This window comes from Ischnura elegans, chromosome 10 (genome assembly GCF_921293095.1).
Source record: "Ischnura elegans chromosome 10, ioIscEleg1.1, whole genome shotgun sequence".
Taxonomy (NCBI): domain Eukaryota; kingdom Metazoa; phylum Arthropoda; class Insecta; order Odonata; family Coenagrionidae; genus Ischnura; species Ischnura elegans.
In genome coordinates this window covers 33918691-33939837 of record NC_060255.1, presented here as the reverse complement: position 1 = coordinate 33939837, position 21147 = coordinate 33918691, and the positions used below count along the sequence as shown (strand labels likewise).

At 39.0% G+C, this 21147-nt stretch overlaps 1 protein-coding gene across 2 annotated transcripts in view; it reads right to left on the bottom strand.

Moving 5' to 3' along the window:
- LOC124167249 (apolipophorins-like) overlaps window positions 1–21147 on the bottom strand; it is a 336308-nt gene that overhangs the window by 48720 nt on the left and 266441 nt on the right. The window lies entirely within an intron of this gene.

Here is a 21147-nt window from a genome sequence, read left to right as displayed (position 1 = left end):
AATAGCCGAAATTCATTTTTAGACAACTTTTGGGCTAATTGGTGATTCATGCAGCAGTTGACCTCCAGAAGTGGGGATCTTTGAAGCAAGTCGGCTAAAATAAAGTCAGCGGCCGAGAAAGGGGGAGGCGTGAAAAAGGTTTCTTTTGTTCTATAGTAACTTGATATTTTCTTTCGAAGCTAAGGTCATCGTAATACGATCCCTGCTCGAGCTAGGACCTTTTTTTATTTCGGAGAAGAGGAAAGCTTCAACCAGGGGGAGGCGAGTGCGGAGTGAATGGAGGTGGATACCGGATCTTGGGAAATGCGCTAATGTAACTATCCCATGGCACTCTGCTTCTCCCTATCGCATTTCAATCTCCTGGGGAAGATACAAACTTAGTGTCTGTCGTTATTAGCCATAAATAACACGTTGTAGACACTTCGTCTCATTTCTACCAAACGATGAATGCGGGAAAATTATTCGACGGGACCGCGATCTTCAAACGATCAATGTGGGAAAACGATACTTTGGGGAACGATGGATGAGGGAAAAAATTACATTGTCTTTATGGAACTTAATTTGGGACCAGGAGCGGCGAATGATGAACGCGGGAAAACGATGAATGCGGGAATGATAAATCGGGGTTCCACTGTATACGAAAAGCTGTAAATTTAGGAAAGTTCTCATATCCACTTACAAAGCCACTACAACTTCATGAACATATTCATCATTTAGGATTTCATCTTTCATTTCAATCAATTGCTTCTGGTATGACTCCAACAGAGGTTTAACATTAGGGGAAGCTTTCTTCAGAAGTTCAAGGAAATGCTTCCCGTCAGCCTGGAGCCTTTGCCTCATCTCATCTGCCATTTTCTCAGCTTTCTCGCGCATAAATTTGTAGTCATTCATCACATCAGACTGTCAAAAGGATAAGGAAATCATATTTAAGATACAATAAAATTAACTCACATGACTGTACCCTATTCACAGTAACATATCCTACATCATAATTAAAGACAACCTCTATTCAAATCAACACCAAAATTAAACATACTATTTCATAAATATATATGTACAGTAAAACTTTGATTTTACGCAGTTGGAGGGACCGAAATATGGGCACTGTGTAAAATCAAAGTGTGTAAAATCAAGAGTTGGTATTGAGGAGAAGTATAGTTTTCAGGATAACTCTTGCTCATTATTTTTAGAACCCTTAGTCATACACTTGTATAGTTCTGATTTGAACCAGAACCGGATCCAGAAAAAGTCTCATATGTGTGCCTTTACGGTAAAAGAGCATGAAATCCTTTTCAGTCGTATCAGATATATGTTTCCTGGATTCAATTACTCATTTGGGGGCAAGAAAATGAAGCCTAATAATCTTATTTACTCACCAGCAACACCACAGATGACGTGTTACCATGAGAAAAACAACGTTGCATTCCTGAACAATGTTTCCCATGGTTGAATAACATGGTAGAATTGCTAGCATTTCTGGCGCTAAGATTACTTCTGTTACCCAGGAGAAATGTTGCAATGGTGATACTAAATGCTCGCAGAGAAGCTAATTTTCGAAAATATTCTCATTAAAAGCAGTTTTCAGGAAATCCGTTTAACCACCTGCAGACAAACAAAGATTGGAGATTGAAGAAATGAGATATCTGAGGATAGTCATCCAAATTAACCCCCGTTAACAGGAAGCAAAATTTTGCTAATACATCACAAAGGCTGTACACCCTGTGGGCCTGGGTTCAAGTCCTGGCAGTAGCAGAAACTTATCAGAGATGGCATCTTCATCTTCGACCTGAAGACGCTGGCAGCAGTGCCAGCGAAACTGTTGTCATCACCAACAAACCTACGCGGTTGCACCGGAAACATGGAGAAATTGTTATCAGAGATGGCCCTATCCCTACTTGAGAGTAATGTGGAGGACACTTCCAGTGCACCACTCTGTCCAGCACATGGGACGTTAAGCCCTTTAAGGCCTATCATTACAACCTGGCTAATGCCAATATAGGGTTCCTATCCCCCCAGCCCTTACTTCATGGCACTAATGACCCCAGCTATCAGTATCCTCCTTCCAAATAGCATACCAAAGATAATACGGAGCACATAGGACCCGGTATATTCGGAAAATCAGATTTTTCCGGTATTTAGATCACTTTTTTAAAGTGAGCTATTTAAATAACCGCGCAACTACCGTCAAAAATTATTAATAGTCCGGAACAATCTTCCTTCTTTATAATTTTTACTTTTTAAAAAACCATTTTCCCATGAAAATTTAGCATAAGTAGATAGAATCTACCGGGTATAGCTTCTTTGTCGGCATTCTTCCGCGAATTCAGCGCCGGGAGCTTCGGCTCACAAGCCGTGTGACACATCTTAACGTAATATTTTGCTTCCCCTTGTCTGATAACGAAACCGGACACTTTTTGTATTTCGATTTAATGGTACTAAGCCATTCCTGAGTTTAAAGGGGCTGCCTTATCACTCACGTCTTGATTTGACTTCAATGATTGCATGACGATTGACGACGCGAGTTATTCTCCGAGGGCATTAACTCCCGTTCCGTTAAAAATAAACGCTTGCCACCTAGCGGAGTTAAGCTAATAGCTATTGAAGTTCCAACCATGTTTCATTTAAACCCACTGAAAATGAGATACAAGTTGAATCAGCTCTAATAAGCGCGCCGCGCAATCAACTTTCCCTCGCCTCCATTCGTCCCGCAGATGTGGGGTTAGCCCGCGGAATGAGACAACATATGCTTTTACCATCGTGTTGAATCACCATCGACTTACATCCATACTAGAAGTACGACTATCTTTTTTGGATCACCTTGAAAGCCAAAATGTTGGCACGGGAGGATTTTTAACGGCTAATTTCGCCGTCATATTTCGCTGGGGCGAAGGAAAACATAGCGTTCGCAAAATTCTAGAAAACCTTTCGTTAGGGATAGATATTCCGTAGTTCATAATTCCGTATTAACGACCATCTACTGTAATTACAATATATATGTTATAAAAATCGTCGATCAATAAGTCGAATAATAAACGAAAGGTGATAATGTTAATATCTCCGGCGATCATTTGTCTTAATCACGCATACACGGCGATAGCCGTATATTTTAGGTTTCGATATCCTTCTACAGCAAATTTTAACTAAGAGCGATATTCGCGTTCGTAAAAGAGCCTGAAATATTACTGAGAGGTCTTAGGGGGCAGCAATAATTAGATTCGCGATGTTTTTAGTTTCACGATCAACAGCGCGACGTCATTTCAACCGTTCTTGTATTCATTTTTGTAACTCATTTAGACGAATAAACAACCTAACTTCATATTGCTCCAGTCGGGATTTTCAAAACGTGTCGAAAGACAACTGCGTAAAATCAAGATTAGCGGCCTCTTTGGGGCTGGGGTTATGCTGCGCAAAATCGAAAAAACTGCGTAAAATCAAGAAAAGATGTAAAATCGAAGTTTCACCATTGGAATTCCCTATGCTTTCCGGCCGGACTTGAGTGTCGCTGCGTAAAAACGAGACTTGATGTAAAATCAAAGTGCGTAAAATCGAAGTTTTACTGTATGTATCAATATTTCAACCATGCGCTTCGTAAAACCTCAATTAACCCCTCAACGCCGTCATGCGTACCCAGTACGCGCCCTTTAAATTTCGTATGCCGCCGTCATGCGTACCCAGTACGCTTCCGGATCTACTGTATATAATATTTTTTCTCTGCCAGATATTGCATGTTAAATGAAAACTAATTACTCTATCATTTGAAGAAATGTTTTTCCTCTCCAATAAAATATTCATAACGGCTTTATGCCTTCAAGATGTTTTTAAACTGCTTCGATAAAATTCCGTTTTAAACCAGCGCATTGACGACTGCGGTCCAAAAACTCAACGCCTTCCTTCAACTGTTCTATCATGAAAAAATCCGCCTATTCTGCTTGAGAGCCGTCAAGAAGGGTCAGCTACTTTAGCTTGAGATATGGTATCTTCTTAGCTGAATGCCTTCTCTGCGTCTTCTCCTTGTTTGTCGTCACCTCGAGCCCCAAGTGTGTTTGGCCCGCCTCGTTAGTCCTTAGCGTCCTAGGCGAAGGGGCCATGTGCTTCGCTCTGCATTTATTTTTTTTTCTGGACAGTAATCAACGAAGATAAGATTCCATCTAAACAGTCAGCATATACCAGGGCCCCTTCGAGATATTTTCTTGTCTCTTGAGGGAGCTTCTAAACCACGAGCTTCAGTCCACTAGAGTCATTCATGCTGTGTGGTGTTCTTTCAGGCAGTGTGTTGAAATTCTCATCGGGTGTACTTCCTGTGAGTGGTATTTTTTTGTACTTGGGGATCCTACGAAATGGGAATAGTATTGAAAGGCAAAATAGAGACTCGAAAGTCTGTTTGTGTGTTAGGTTATAGTCAATTCATTGGTGGGGTGAATTTCAAGGACCTGTCATTGCATTCCTAACTAATGGAAATAAAACGCCATTACAAGTGGTGTATGAACTTATATAGGACACTATTGAATGCGGCAGTCCTAAATTCATATGTTGATCATAGGAAAAATGCGTATAAAAATTTGACTTATCATTTCGCGTGCCATTGGTCGAGGTAATATTTTTGAAATATCCAACGTCATACGAACTGTTTGGACATGGCCATCACTCATTACACAATTTAGTACCAAGACTCACAGAAATACATTTCCTAAAGACAATTCCTGCAGCTGGGAAGAAATCAAAGTCTCAAAGGAGGTGTGCAGTTTGTGCCTAATATGGGAAATGAAGAGACTGCGTGTACTGGTGTGAAAAATGTGCAGCGGGATAATGTTTGGATTGCTTCAAATCATGTCACACAAAGCAGATTTTCTAAGGTAAATCATTTGATTATTCACATATTGACGTTTGAAACATTAGCACGTGATTACCTAAATGAAATGATACGGTAATAATGGAACAAAGTCAGAGAAGTGAGCGGAGGGGTAAATTTTCAAGTAGGCGAAACGGGTAATCCTATCGAAAGTATCCAATCTGTTATGACATTTTCAACCCCAAATAACTAAATTACATCATGTAATTGCATTTTTTTAAATGCATGGAATGTTAGAGATCTCGTAGCTTATTCGAAAATAAATTAAAATCTTTCGAAATTGAGAATTTATTCATTAGTTCATAAAAGGAGATACATAAAACAATAAATATTTTTTAAAATCGCTTGAAAAATTATTATATAGTAGCGCATTATATTACGCAAGTTTACTAAAATTTTCAATGATTCTGATCGTATATTATGAAAGATATAAATTATTGAATGATACAATGCCAAAAAGGCGAAGTCATTTAAATCTCATCCGGCCGCTGAGATGGGATTTAATTAAATGCCCGCCGCGCTTGAGGGGTTAAGATAAATCCTGATATTTTAGTTCCAAAAGATTACACAAGAGGTTTATATTATCCATCCCAATGAAGTGGAAATCCCAGACCGACAATAAAAGAGACAATAAATTCATGAACTCTGTATGTAGCACCCATTCTATTTAAAAACTGATTCATTTGAAAAGGGGACGGGCAGGAAAGCGAGAGGACTGCAGCATAAAATCAGAAGGTTCTGATTTTGAGATCCAGTCAAGCCACAATTTACCCTTGGATTTTTTACTCATTCAATCTTCCTCCTCAGTATTGCCCAATAAATACTATTTTGTGTGTATCCCTTACTTTTCACTTCTCTTAAATTGTCCGTATTCATTCACTTCATTGCATTTTATGAATGTTTTTTTTTTTTAATATGAGCATTTTATGAATTTTTAGTGAGTCGTAGGCCAATAAATGATACCTCGTGAAAAACAATTAGTTTGTAAAACAATGGAATTGACACAATGACCATGACCAAAACATCCATTTTTTCTTACAGTTGGATAAGGCTCAGCCAACATTATAATGGATAGTCTCCTACTCGGATGCTCTACTGTACTTTCAAAAATCCCATGAACACTTGAAACAATGCTAAACAGATTATGAGCAGAACTTGAAGAATATTTTACTAACCACATATTGTTTCACATGGTCTTGCTCCCAAGTGTGCTTGACATCAAAGAAGTTTTCCTTATTGAGGTTCACAAACAAGTGGGCCAACACCTCCTTCTGTCCTCCTTTCAATCTATCAGCATGAACTTCAAATGCCTTGTCCCAGACTAGAGTGCCATAAGCTTCAATCTGATCATCTGGTGATCCTGATGAGAGAAAGAGAGTAACTTTTTAAAATTTTCGAACAGCTGCAAGAGCATTACAAATAATTTTTTCAAAGGTATGACATTAAAATAAATATCAAAGTTTTATACCTAACTCCATCAACTAAATGTGTCATTTGGGGATGGATTCAAGCTGAATCTCCCCCAATCTCATGTGATGGATAGGAGGTACCAGCAAATATCACATAATATTTTTTCCCCACAAGAAAGGGCAAAATTGTTAGAAGTTTGTAAGTCTTTCAATGAAAAATTTTCTCACATTGATTGAAGTTTACGTTCATAATTTCACGAAGACAGGACGGGATATTGAAAAATTTCCTCGCATAATTGAGGAAAAATGTATAAAGTCTATCATAATTTTCTACCATGAATTCATTACCATAATATGTACTTACCCTTCTCGTGTGAGGAGTATTTGAATGAATCGACACCACTGAACTCATACGTATCAACGTGAGTGTGTTTACCGAGAACACCGATTTCACTGACTAAAACCTGCTTAGCTTCTGAAATATCTGCCTTCAAATCAGCCTTCAGAACTTCATGAGAGTCTGCCTTGACCTAAGAGAAAATTTAAACAAAAATTTTACTTAGTTTGATAGAAAAGTACAATAAACCATTCAAATCTAGCAATCACAAGATAATGAATCAAAAGAAATAATAGAATATATTAATTAAGACTAGACTATTTATCATTTACTATTAAATGATTTGCAAGCCAAACATGGCTGAACTGTTATTTCCACAAATTGATTCAATGGCAAGTTATATTTAATACTGATTATGACCCTTGCTCTTCGTAAGGCTTATACTGCCAAATGGAGAAGGTGCAGAGAAAAGCTATAATTATGTGTTAGGAAACCACAAAAAACAGACAGCGTTACAGATATGCTCAGAGTATTGGGATGGGAGAGTTTAAAGGAGAGGAGGAAAAGAAACATACTATATGGGATGTTTACAATAGTGAGTGAGGAAAAAGCATGGGATCCTTAAGATAAAGTGCCAGTCACAAAGGACAAACGTAAAGCAGTTTTTCTTCTTGACCAGGACCTACCAGTAAAAATATTTTAGCCCTTCCCAAAAAAGTTACGTAGGTATTTTTAAAAGTCAGTAAAAGAAGTAGGTTTCAAGGGTTTTTTTTTACAATATTTTCAATTGTTTTCATAGTATGTTCATGTTACCAACAGGCCACATGGCCAACTTGTAGCAATTTAATAATAATAATTATTATCATGTAACATAGTATGTATAGCTGACCATTCATCCACATTTCTAAGCTGATTACATTTCCCCATTCTTCGAAGCAAAAATTGTATTCTCACAACATTCATGGACTTACCAAAAGGAACAGAGATTTGGGATTCACCCGGAAAACAGCTCCAGTGTCTCGGTGCTCATTATTGTGGTTGACGTATGTGAAAAATGAACCCAATCCAAGAGAACGCTCAGCATAAAATCCATAAGTCACCCATTCAGCATCAATTTTTTGGCCCTAAAAAATCAAAATGGGGGAAAAATATTAGTTATGGGGGAAATTCAACAAAAAAAACCTCAGCAATTTACATTATACAGCGCAAAACCTAAATTCATTAGCTGCACTGAGATATCCAATAATTTTTCCAAGAGGAATAATGCCAAATTAAAATGCAGTACTCAGGGGCCATCTGGGGTGATTGGGGCCCCTTAATTAGGGTTCAAATAAGGGCCCTCCTAGCCTGGGGTTCTCCCCCAGAAAATTTTGGGAAATTGCATGCTCGGAAATGGATTCTTACCCTATTCTGGATCTTGAAAACTAGAGGAAAGTTAATAAAAAATAGCAATTTTGCAATATAATATACTATGAATTGCGAGAATTTCACAGCTTGTAAAATTTAATAATGCATATATTATGATTTTATTATATTTTACATGAATTGTTCCTCTGACACTTCACTGAAATCTAAAAAACCTCTACAATAACTTTTTGTACAACCCTTTCGCAAAAGCATCAGGTAATTTTTTATTTATTTATTATGATTTTATTTCAATTATTTATCATATAATACTTGTATACCGAGTATGTTGTAAATAAAGCAAGTAATGAAAAAATAGAATTTTATAATTGCAAAAAGAACTTTGGTTCATGTAATCTGAACTTTTTCTATAACACCTTTCATATTTGCTTGATGATAAGCGCAAGCATTGTGGGGGCCTCCTAAGCCCTCACAATGCTTGGAGCCCTCGGCAATAGCCGACCTGGCCAGATCGCTCCAGGCAGTACTGTAGCAAGAAAATCGAACTTTGAAATTGCTAAGGTTACCGATTGGTAATTCAAACAAAAATAGGTATTCTCACAACCATTTTTAGGCCAGGAAATCTCTGACATACCCTATGGAAGGTTAAGTATAAAAGTATGTAATCATACCACAAAATATTTAATTTTCCTCCCCACCGCTAATTATACATATTTACAGAGATCAGAAAATTTTCTCAGGATGTTTCGTACGACAAAGCATAAAATTTATAAGCTAACCTTGCTCTTGAAATCCACCATAGCAGTCAGGTTGCCACCATTTTCTTGCATCACCTTGTCCAACTTTGCAGAAACAACAACCTTTTGATCTTCCTCAGCAAAGACATCAAACTCCAACTTAGAATCAAACTCAATGTTGGTGGCTGAACACTCTAACTCTCCACGGATAGCCAAATCCTGCAAATGATCACATATTTTTATGTACTTCAATGTGAAAAAAAACATGAAATTCATTACACATAATTCCACTCAGTCTGACATTATCACAGATTCATTTTCTAGGTTATCATACTCAATGCAGGATATGGTTTCTAAACTTCTCCCAAATACAGGTCCAACTCTTATCTTTTTATGAAAGAAATGAGCCCAAATTCTAGCCAAAATTGAATTCAAAATAAACTGCATGCAATGAGAGAGGAGAGTTAATTGAAATACAAGTATCAGTAACAAAAGATATGCACTTACCCTTCCCAGAGAAGGATGGCTCAGCTTAGCTTCAGTCTTGATGGCTAATTCAGGAACCTTCACTTTGGCTAGAACGACAAAAGATCCTGATGTTTTCAGTTCTGGGTGGCGTTCTTTGTCCAGCCAGACAGAGACTCCACTATGAATATGAGCGTACTCGCCCACATTTGGTTTAGCCTCAAAGGTAGCAACAACAGTCAATGTCCTCTTGGGAAGTACTAGAACAGCCCCTGAAAGATTCATGTTACCAACACCACTCAGCTTTTTAAATCAACAATATCGGGTTTTTTATATTTGTCTAAAAAACCAATGACCATCCCAAGTCATCACCAAAATTATTTCATGAATTATATCACTATTTATGTTATTTATATAATTTTTTTCTGAAAGATATCAAATACAGTGGAACCCCGATTTATCATTCCCGCATTCATCGTTTTCCTGCATTCATCGTTCGCCGCTCCTGGTCCCAAATTAATTTCCATAAAGAAAATGTAATTTTTTCCCGCATCTATCGTTCCCCTAAGTATCGTTTTCCCGCATTGAGCGTTCAAAGATCGCGGTCCCGTCGTATAATTTTCCCGCATCCATCGTTAGACATAAATAAGACGAAGCGTTTACAACGTGTTGTTTATGGCTAACACCTTGAGTGCGGCATGACGTGATATCACGTCATGGTGCGCTATCCCCTGGTGCTGATGACGTGATATCACGTCATGTGTACCCCGAGGGTTCCGGCCCTCCGTAAGGGCTCGGTTAAGTTCTATTATGACATTTTGCCCCCCTAAGTTGCTCAGCAGGGATCTAGCAGTGCATTTGTGAACGCCGTTTCAAGCAACCTTTCCTGGGAGGATCGGGAGAATTTTTTTCTTTTATCTTAAGGTAAGCCAATTTCCATTCATTTACCCCCCTGTATTTTATGCTATTATTTTTATTTCTTTTTATTAATACGTGAATATGACAAATTTTATTTGAGTTTTATATTACAAATGATAAGTATTTACTATCTGGAACTTAATTATGCGTGTTTATTAATTTTTTATTCTGTTTTAATAATGTTTAGCGAGAGTATAGATATTTTTTCCATCCTTCCTTTTTTTTCTTCTTGCGAGCCTAGTATTTTTCGAACCGTTATTGTCTGATGTTAATACATTTTATTCAATCAATACATTAAGTACTGTGATTCGTTAAACTTTAATGTAAATTTGAAAATGCCATTACATTTTTTTTATGCAACGTAACGTATCTCTAACCAATGCACCCTTCCTTTGTTTGTCAGTGCAACTCCTGAGCAGGGAGGGGATCGACATGAGGCAATGTTACGAGAGTGAAGGAAGTTATTTACGGAAAAAGTGTAAGTTATTTATAATATTTATTGTTGATATATGTATATTATGCACCTATAAACATTCTTATTATAATTGCAAATAACTGTTTGCACATTATCCCATGGATTGGCGAAGATGTGCTAAGGAGTTGCTTTATAAAAATGCTTTTATTTTCTCGATAACTGTGAAATCAATGGCTTATGGGTGCTTTCAATTCTTTGTCTCGCCATTGTGAATATTTAGTTCCTAAACATAGTTTTACATTAGTAAAGCTGTTTGTAGCATTTCAGCTTTGGCCAATTTCACCGAGAGTGTTTACTTTGATCCTGTTATTTATCGGAATTTTTACAAAAAAATACATTGTATTTATTCCAGATGGTACAGAAGCGAGGAGTAAAACGGAAAATTTTTCATGCTGGCCGGTAGTCGATGCCGCCTGAAAGAGGTGAAATTCTATATTCATCAGCTTTTGCAGATGATCAGCAGTCTTCGACCTTCCATCAGGTCCTGCAGCCATCGACGTCGAGGGAGGAAACCTCCGCAAGGGCACAAACATTTCCTTCTTAACTCTCTGCCTTCTCTAGAAGGGGGAGCTCCAGGAAGAGAGCGGGATCAGGTATTCTCTGAGGACTCCGAGCTAGAAATTAGAGAGGAGGAGGGTGGGGAGGAGGTTGAACCCTCACAGTCAGGTACTCCGTTGCCTCCTTCTACGCTAGATCCCTTTATGTCAATCACTAGCCCATCCCCTTTGTCCTATTCTTTCCGGAACCCTCAAGCAATACCGTCAGTCCTTCTCCATCCGAACGTCCTTCGCGGTGGACCCGTAGTTCAGTGACCCCTCAAAATATCACTTTCATAGAAAACCCAGCTCTCAGCACTCCACCCCCTTCCAACGACCCAAGTGTTTTTGCGTCTCTTCCCAGACACCCTCTTTCGTATACAGACATACTTTCTCATAATCTTCGAAAGAATAGGTTAGGAATTGGAAACAATTGACCTATGAAGAGTTTTACCTTCATAGGCCTAATATTTCACAAGGTAAGTATTCCTATAACCAATATATCTGACTAATGGAGCATTGCTATCTTGTTTGACCTGCTTTGCTTTCGAAAATACATGAGTCGTGATTGATTCTTTAGCATTCTTCAAGCCCAACATTTTTCACCGAACACCGGCCCAAACGATTCAGAGCCTGAGTAATTCCTCTTAAAAAATTCGTCCCTTTTAGATTCATTTCACTTCTCCATTGATTCCCTAATAATTCCTTCCCGAGAGCTATGCACGCTTTTTCATTTATCGTGAACCCGCCAGAAATATTTCCCTCATAAATTCCGTCTTTCTGTCATTAGATCCTTTATTCTTCCATCCTACATTCCTTATCCCAAGCCACTTTTACCATCAATATCTCAATCTCACTTCCTTGAACTCATCCAAGAGGAAGGTGGCAGAAAGAAGAATCCATGGTGCAAGTATTGCACTATTGTGGTGCAAGCACTCTTGGGCGTAGGAAAGAGACTGCAGATATCTACATTGGCTGCTAGGTCTCCTCTACTCTGTCCCGAGCTTTTTTTTTCTTTCATAAGAAGGCATAAATAGTATTATATATTTTTGTATCATATATTGCAATAGCATCATAGGTTAAATATATTGTTATAAAATTTGTGAGAGAGGTATTTCCTTCATTGGTAAAACATACATGACTGTACGTAGTTGTATATAATATATATTTTTAAAATGGTCATCATTTCGATTGTATTGAATTTGTTTTGGGTAAATAAAATATTTTTTTCATGTCATGTGCTCCTTTTTTCAATAGACTAGGGCTCTTACATAAATAAGAAGTACATAACTAGAGATTTCCAAGCAAGATGGAATTAATCTTTCCCTCGTGTAATTAGAAAGAAAACGTATCGTTGCTTTCGGTAATCGGGTAAGTAATAAGGGGCATAGATGCTGCAAATCTACTCCTAGCAATACGTATTATTGAATGATTTACTCGAATTGATATTATTATGCACCAAATGAAAAAATATTATTGCGGTAAAAATTTACATCATTTTCAGATTTTCACAGAATATTCGCAGTAAGAACCGCGATACGTGGCCTAAATGAAGATTACTTGTAAGATGATTGCTTGCAAATACTATTAGTTCCAGTTTTTATGCATTAATTTCTAACTCGGTAACATCATATTGCAAAAATATGTTATTGGCTTGAGTTCAGAAGATAGTAATGAGGAAGTTATGGGTTGATTATTTCTGTTTCCACATCCATTTTTATTTCGGCAACGGAGTCAATACCCCAATGACCCTGAAAGGACACGTATCAGCAAAATCTTTCCCCATACCTTCCCCATCTTTATGATGTGCCGATGGCACTTCCAAAAAGGTAATTCCTAGTTCTCACAAGTGGACCGAGTAAATCTTACTATCACCCCTCGCTTCATCTCCGTACCCCCTCCAACCTTAGAACAGCCGGCAGGAGTGGTGCACGTCAAGAAACACCCTAATACACCGTCGGAAAATAATCTCGAAAGCAGAGTGCCACCCATCTTAAGCACCTGCAGTAAAGGGAATACATAATGGTATGTGAAAACAATTTTTGTTAAATATCTAATGCTTACGGGTGGTCGTATGGGAAGAAAGGAATTGCAGCTGAAAACATGAAACGAGTGAAGGAATTTGTGACGAGAATAGTGGCTTCAGAAGAAAATGTAGAAATCATTCAATAGTATAGAACCCTACCCCGCTACTTAGGATTACTAGTACAAGAAATACGCCGAAATATCTTGCGCAGAATTACCATCACAATCAAACAGCTGTTCACGGCGATTCCTTGTACTTATAACTTGCATTACATCCATCTAAGCCAAAAATTTCCGTATGGCAGTGGCAAAATACCAATAGCGATACCAGTAGAACATAACAAATTCATTTTCCTCGCATTTTTCTGGATACATATCGCAGAAAAAAAATTGAAAGAAAACGGTGGCGCGGGGAAAAAGCCGATAGTATGCAACCCGCATTACGTTTATATCCCGCTGTGCGGGTGACGTGATATCACGTCATAAATAAAAAAAATCATAGCTAACAAATTAGGGCCAAGAAAATTTTTTCATAATTTTTCCCAGCTCTTTTGGCACCCATGCATGCGTTTTGCATTAAAAAATGACAGCCGCACCGGGGGTCGATTTTGAGTTTTACATGGTCAGCATAGAAAGTGCTAATAACGAGAGACATTAAGTTTGAATCTTCCCCAGGAGATTGAAATAGGATAGGGAGAAGCTGAGTGCCGTGGGTTACATTATCGCATTTTCCAAGATCCGGTATCCCCCTACATTCAGCACTCGCCTCTCCCCGTCTGAAGCTTTCCTCTTCTCCGAAATAAAAAAAAGGTCCCTGCTCGAGCAGGGATCGTATTACGAAGACCTTAGCTTCGAAGGAAAATATCAAGTTACTCGAGAACAAAAGAAACCTTGCTTCCCCCTTTCTCGACCGCTGACTTTTTTTTAGCTGACTCGCTTCAAAGATCCCAACCTCTGGAGTTCAACTGCTGCTTGAATCACCGATTAGCCCAAAAGTTGTCTAAAAATGAATTCCGGCTATTGGTATAATACTTTTATTAGATTGAGATATTAGTGATGTGCACGTAATTCAAAAACGAATGATACCAAACACGACGTATTTCTAACGTTATTTAACCATTTTAAGCAAGGAAATAGTTGGAATAATACGATGTTGATTTCTGGCGAATATCAATATCCTCGCAGCTGATAATGAGCTTCACGGCAGTTGATGCGGATTTTTTTCGAAAACAGGGCGTCTGGTTACAATTGACGAGTTACGCTACAAGTCTCACTTGCCTGAGGTGCTAACGAAGCGATGTCATCTCAGGATATTTTGTTTCTCCCTACTAGCAATCTGAATTCATCTGCTCATCTAGAGCTACGCGACTTGTTGTTAGAAATGAGTGGGTAAGTTGCCTTCTCAGTAGGATAAAAAATTTGCGCAGTCTTATGGTCATGCTTCACCCCCTGCAGTAAGCTCTGCTTACGCCGTACGCGATAGCATTAGTGCCAAACTTCACCTCGTACGAGTGGTTCCATACTTTCCAGGGTGTTTCATTTTTATTAGTTTTATTCTTATTCGTCTTTGGACCATGGCCCTTCCGAAGACACAAGTGAGAACTTTAAAAGATAGACTGAAAATAATTGAAGACGAAGAAAAGAATCCAGGCTAGAAATGCGTGAATATTACAGCACGCCTCGGTATGTCTGCTAGTACATGACGGCAGGGGTAGGGGTAGAGCGAGATCCCTGGTGAAAACAAGAAGTGGGATGAAGGCGAGGATCAGTTGGGCGTGCCGCTGACGATTAATGCCACATTGCCTCAATCATATTAACCTTTTCGCGCCGAGCTCCTTTACGGAAGGTTGCTTTTGGCTATACGAAGGGTTTGAGAATTTATTTTTCGCCCCGTACGGAGTTTTTTCACGGCTTGGGACTGTGCAGGTAGTCGCTTCCTCCCCTTAATGACCTTTCCTAGCGGGGTCCCGGACCCTTTCCCCGGCAACTGGGCAAATATAAACCTCGACCATTTTCCCCGAAGGCAGCCCATCCCGGCGTACTTTTGCGGTCAGTTTATTGTTGCCAGTGCAATTTTAATTTTTTTAAATTGTTACTGTTGCATTAAATGTCAGTTTATCAATGTATTCCTTTCATTTTTTAATGCCTGTAGAACTTTTTAACGAAGTTCTACAGTAATTTTTAGGGTTTTCAGCAAAACGGCACTATATCATAGCCAAATGAGCTTTTCCGAGAATAGTGAGGTTATCATCTTCCACATACATATTTCAGTAGGAGAATACTTACACCAATCTACATCTACATCTACAAATTACCCTGCGAGCCACCTCTAGGGTGTTTGGCAGGGGGTGATCAATCACCAGCATGCAGCATGCATTTGGACTCCCACATGCACACCACACCGTCCAAGAAACGTCCCGTATAATAACAAACTATACTACTATATGCTGTTAGAAATAGAATATAGAATAGAAATTCAGAAACATGCAGTAAGTTTTACATAGGTTAGTAGGCTACATTACAAGTCATGCAATCTATTTACGCGTTCTATTGCTGCCGTAATAATCTCTTATTGATCGTGGAAAAAATGACATTCGGAATCTGTCTGTTCTGCAATCTATCTCTCTTATTTTATTTATATGATCTGATCTTCCGTAGTACGTTGGCGTCCGCAAGATATGGTTAACTTCGTCAGAAAAGACACTGCTCTTGAATTTATCTAAAAGGTTTAGTCTATTTTTCAATCTACGGTCCGACAGAGATTCCCATCCGAGTTTATGTAAGAGGTCAGTTACACTAACAAGACTATCGTAACGACCTTTCACATACCTGGCAGCTCTTCTTTGAACGCGTTCTAACTCTGTTATTAAGCCTTTTTCATGAGGGTCCCAAACACTGGCAGCGTATTCCAAATGTGGTCTAACGAGGGAAAAGTAGCTAATTTCTCTCACTTTGTCGTCGCACTTTCCTAATATTCTTTTAACAAAACCCATTTTACGATTAGCTTGACCGGTTATTTCTCGAATATGTTTATTCCACGATAGATCATTATTGAGTCTAACCCCTAGATATTTCACAGATTCAACTGCCTTTAACTGCGTGCCCCGAATGACATAGTTACGCTGTAGGGAGTTATTCTTCTTCCAGAAATTCATTACGACGCATTTTTCGAAATTTAATTCCAAATGCCAAGCATCGCACCAAGCTTGGATAGCAGCAAGGTCATTCGTTAGTTCATCTATATCTTTGCTGGAACGAATTTCTCTGTAAACTACAGCGTCGTCTGCAAATAATCGTAACTTACTCTGCACTACTTCGCCAATGTCGTTTATATAAAGAAGGAATAGGAGTGGGCCAATGACACTACCCTGAGGAACGCCAGAAGTCACTCTAACCTCATTGGAGACTGCACCGTCTAATACTACTCTTTGGACGCGGTCGCTCAAAAATTCTCTAATCCAGGAAATGACATCTTCGTCTAGACCATAAGATTTCAGTTTTATTATTAACTTTCCGTGGGGTACTTTATCAAATGCCTTTTTGAAATCAAGAAAAATCGCGTCTACTGGAATGTTGTCTTCCCCGGAGACTAAAATATCGTGGGCGAAAAGCGCTAACTGAGTTTCGCACGATCTGCTTTTCCTGAATCCATGTTGATTTCCCATTAATAAGTTTTGCGCGTCTAGGTGTTTCATTACCGAGCTGACTACGATGTGTTCAAGGACTTTGCAAGAGATGGACGTTAAAGATATCGGCCTGTAATTAGATGGCTGTTCCTTGTCTCCACTTTTAAATATAGGCGTTACATTAGCGATTTTCCAGTCATTAGGTACTTCGTGTTGCTTGATGGATTTACTGAATATTAACTGCAAGTAGGGGGCAAGTTCTGAGGCTAGTTCTTTATATACGCGAGAAGGGATTTCGTCTGGACCAGGTGATTTATTTGGACTAAGCGATTTCAATATATTTTCTATTCCGAGCGTACTAATGTCAATAGCTGGCATCTTATGTAGACAGGGATTGTCATCGGTCTCGGGTGAGTTTTCGGAAGGCTCCGTGAACACGCTCTTAAAGTAGGAATTTAATAAATTGGCTTTATCGTAACTGTTTGTCAACACATCTCCATTGTCGTTTCTCAGCGAACATACGGTAGATCGTTTACCTTGAACTTCCCTAACATATGACCAAAATGCTTTTGGGTTATCCTGTAACTGCTCTACTAGTGTTTTTCTTTTAAAATTCGTGAACGCATTCCTGAACGCTTCCTTCGTGGCGGCTTTAGTCATCCTATATTTTTTAATTATTAGCTCGCGTTCATTAGCGGATAAATCCGTGCTGACTTTTTTCATTTTAGCATGACACGCTCTCTGTCGCCTCAATGATTTTCTCACTTCCGCGTCGTACCATCTCGGTTCGCTGCCTTCTTTTACTATTTTACTAGGGATGTAGCTATTTATTCCCGAAGTTACGAGCGAAAGAAAAGCTTTCCAAGTATTCTCTACATTTAACTTTAATACTGATTCTTGAAACTCGGGGAAAGCATTTTTCATATGACTCTTAAACCCATCAAAATTAGCTCTTTTAAAAATGAAAACTTTACGCTCTTTTTTATAGTTTACAGCGGTATTTAGAGAAAACTTTGCAGTTACTACCCTATGGTCACTTATTCCTTCGACAGTGCCAACGTTTATTACCTGATGTGGTATATTTGTCGCTAATAAATCAAGAATATTTTCTCCTCTGTTTGGTGCGGATGCTATTTGAAACAATGAATTAGATGTGAAAGTGTGTAATAAAGCCTCGCAGATCACTTTATCCCTCCCACCAGGAATGAAGCTATAAGTCTCCCAATCTATAGAAGGTACGTTGAAATCTCCACCCACAATCAAGTTTCTTTCAGGATACTTGGATGCTACGCTGTTTATTTGATTTTGAAAATCCAACATTGACGTTATATCTGAGTTTGGTGGTCTGTAATACGAACATAACAAAATAGTTTTGAATTTTGGACATTTAATTAAACACCACACAGATTCAACGCTGGTCTCAGTTACGGTTATCGCTTGGCTGACGATTGAATTCTTTACAGCTATAAAAACTCCGCCCCCAACTCGATTAATTCTATCTTTCCGATAAACAGTGAACGATTTTGGGAAGATCTCATTGTCTGAATCATCATCTGTTAGCCAACTTTCTGTTCCAAAAATGACGTTACACTTCGTACTATGAATTAAATGGTGGAATTCGGGAATCTTATTTCTTAAACTACGGCAATTAACCACAGCCACGATTAAAACTTCGGAAGTAGTAATATTGCGATTCGAGAATAATTCTGATTTGCTTTTGTCGAATAGACTATTCACAGGCTCTATACCGCTGATAAATGGAAATGCATGTCTTATTGGCACACTATCAAAATGACTTGAGCCTTGACTGCCTTTGAACGTGTTGCTCGACTGACGCTTCTCGTGCTTAAATGTAATACCTGAAACGCTGATTTTTCTCTCTACTTCTCTATTCTCATTTCTGGAAGAATCTTTGTCCGTGAAAAGTTTTGAACTTACCCCTTTATTTTTCAACCCACTAATATATCTACACTCTGCCCTACTCTCTACTCTAAAAAAGACCTACAGTGCTCTAATATGCTACTCGCTACACGACTAGCCGACTCGGCCGTGTAATGGACTCCCGAACGGTTCAGAGGGATCCGACACGATCGGATTGCCGGCCTAAGGTCCACGAAGGAGGCTCCGATGTCCGTGCAGAAACGACGCAGCCTCTGGTTTATGCCTTCCACTCGGCTCCAAACCAGAGAACCACGATCGATCCTCGGGACAAGACTACAAATCGAAAGCTCAATGCCGACTCCAATGGTCCCACCCACCCGCTTCACTTCGGAATTCAGATCCCGGAGGGAATCTAGAATTTCCTCAGATCCACGGAAGGTGGCATCATTGACGCCGACATGAGCCACGACCCGCAGTCTGGAGCACTTCGTGCCCCGTACCGCCGCACCAACCGCCTGCGTCACCTGAGGAACACCGCCACCAGGGATGCACCATGACGTTACACGGTCGCTTACACCCTCGCGGTCTGCCCTCTCCCGTAACGGGACCATCACACGACGGACATTGCTACTCCCTAACACTATATACACTAACACCAATATACTCTTGTGTGTTCCAGTTGGAGGATAATAAGTTTTTCCAAGAAAACATTAACGCTATAATGTATCCCGAAATAAGCCCGTGAGGGGCGCAGGGCAGACCACCTGGATCTTGACCAGAGAACCAAGATATGAGAGTAATTACCTCGGTCGAGAAGTTCTCTTTCATTCATGGTATGGGCTGCATCGCACAGCAGGGTTCTACAGAAACCATCCCTGGTATAGGTAGCGGAATTCATACAGATAGTTAACGGCTAAATTTGAATACACGCCAAGAAAATTTTGAAAAGAAAATGAGCTATTCTGAGAAGAGTTAGGTTATCATCTTCCACGTACATATTTCAGTAGGAGAATACTTACACCAATATACTCTTAGGTGTGCCAGTAGGAGGACAATAAGTTTTTCCAAGAAAACATTAATGCGCTAATGTGTCCCGAAATAAGCCCGTAAGGTGCACAGGGCAGACCACGTTAATGGATCCTGACCAGAAAACCAAGATATGAGAGTAATTACCTGGGTAAAGCAGTTCTTATTCTTGCAATGGTATGGAATGCTTCTCACAACATGTGTCTACGTAAAACATTCCCTATTGTTACATTAAATTTACGAATTTTTAGGATATGCTAATGCATATCAGTATTTATAGCAAAATTAGTTTATAATACCTTTCTATTCAAAGGTTGGTAAGAGGTTATTAAAAATAGCCTCTGTAATGTAATTTTGGCTCACGACAAAGAACTGAGAGAATCATATTTTATTACATTACGAGGGCTTTTTTTCATAGAAGTCAAATCGGATATTCTATCGAATTTCACCGCAAATGTACACTTAGAATGTAGCTAACAGAGTAACGTATATTTTTAGATGTAAATCATTACAATATCGCTCCTATAAACTTGCTAGTAAGTTATAAAAATAACAATTAAACATCTAACCTTAGCGTCTCCAAAAATTGTTCTAGGTGATGATCAACTCCGTTAATATGAACGCTAGAATTCCGTTTAAAATTTGGAACCAATCAGCAGAACATACAGAATGTAACTCCTCGCATTGATTTTCAATAAATTCAACATGAATGTTTTTAGTTATTTTAACTTATAAACAAATAAGTGACCACGAGCACCTTCCTTGAGTTGGACACTGAGAGCCGGAATGGGCCGAGGTAATCCCCACACGGACAATAGGAAAGGGTTGGACCTCTCGCGCCGAGGGACCCTAATGGCGGTTGGGACCCACTTGGCATTCTTGACCGCGAAACCGTGAAAACACGGCCTTTGGCCTTTTGCTTCGAATAATTCAAGCCGTGAAAAGCCGGCCTTCCTTCTTTAGCATCAGAAAATTCAGGCCGTGAAATCATGCCCTGCGTAGGGAAGAGGTTAAAAATTTAATTGCAAGAAAGGAACATTTCAATTAATAAACTATTTTTGGCCTTCTTGATCCATCTCATAACCAATCACTGCGACGGCGAAATCGGTTGTTTGAGGCATAACACGAACATTTCTCTCGTAAATACGTGTACTTGAAATGGCATTTGATGGAAAAGAATTTTTACATTGGACAGAAATGCATAATAGCAGTGAAAATTCCGAGTGGAGTGAAACATTTTTTAGCAAGGCGGCGTGTTCCTTCAGGATATTTGAAAGAGAGGATAAAATTGACCCTTGCCATTTGTCTAAACCAATATTTCGAAAACCAAATAATTTGTATATTATGAATACACTAATGGTGGGTAACGAATCGCAATTATTGCCTTTTGTTTTCTTTGATGAAGGAAACTACCCTATTCGCAAAAATCCAGCGTTTCCTGGGACATAGGCAACCCGGACAAACATTCCCACATTCATCGTTTTTTTCATCCATCCCC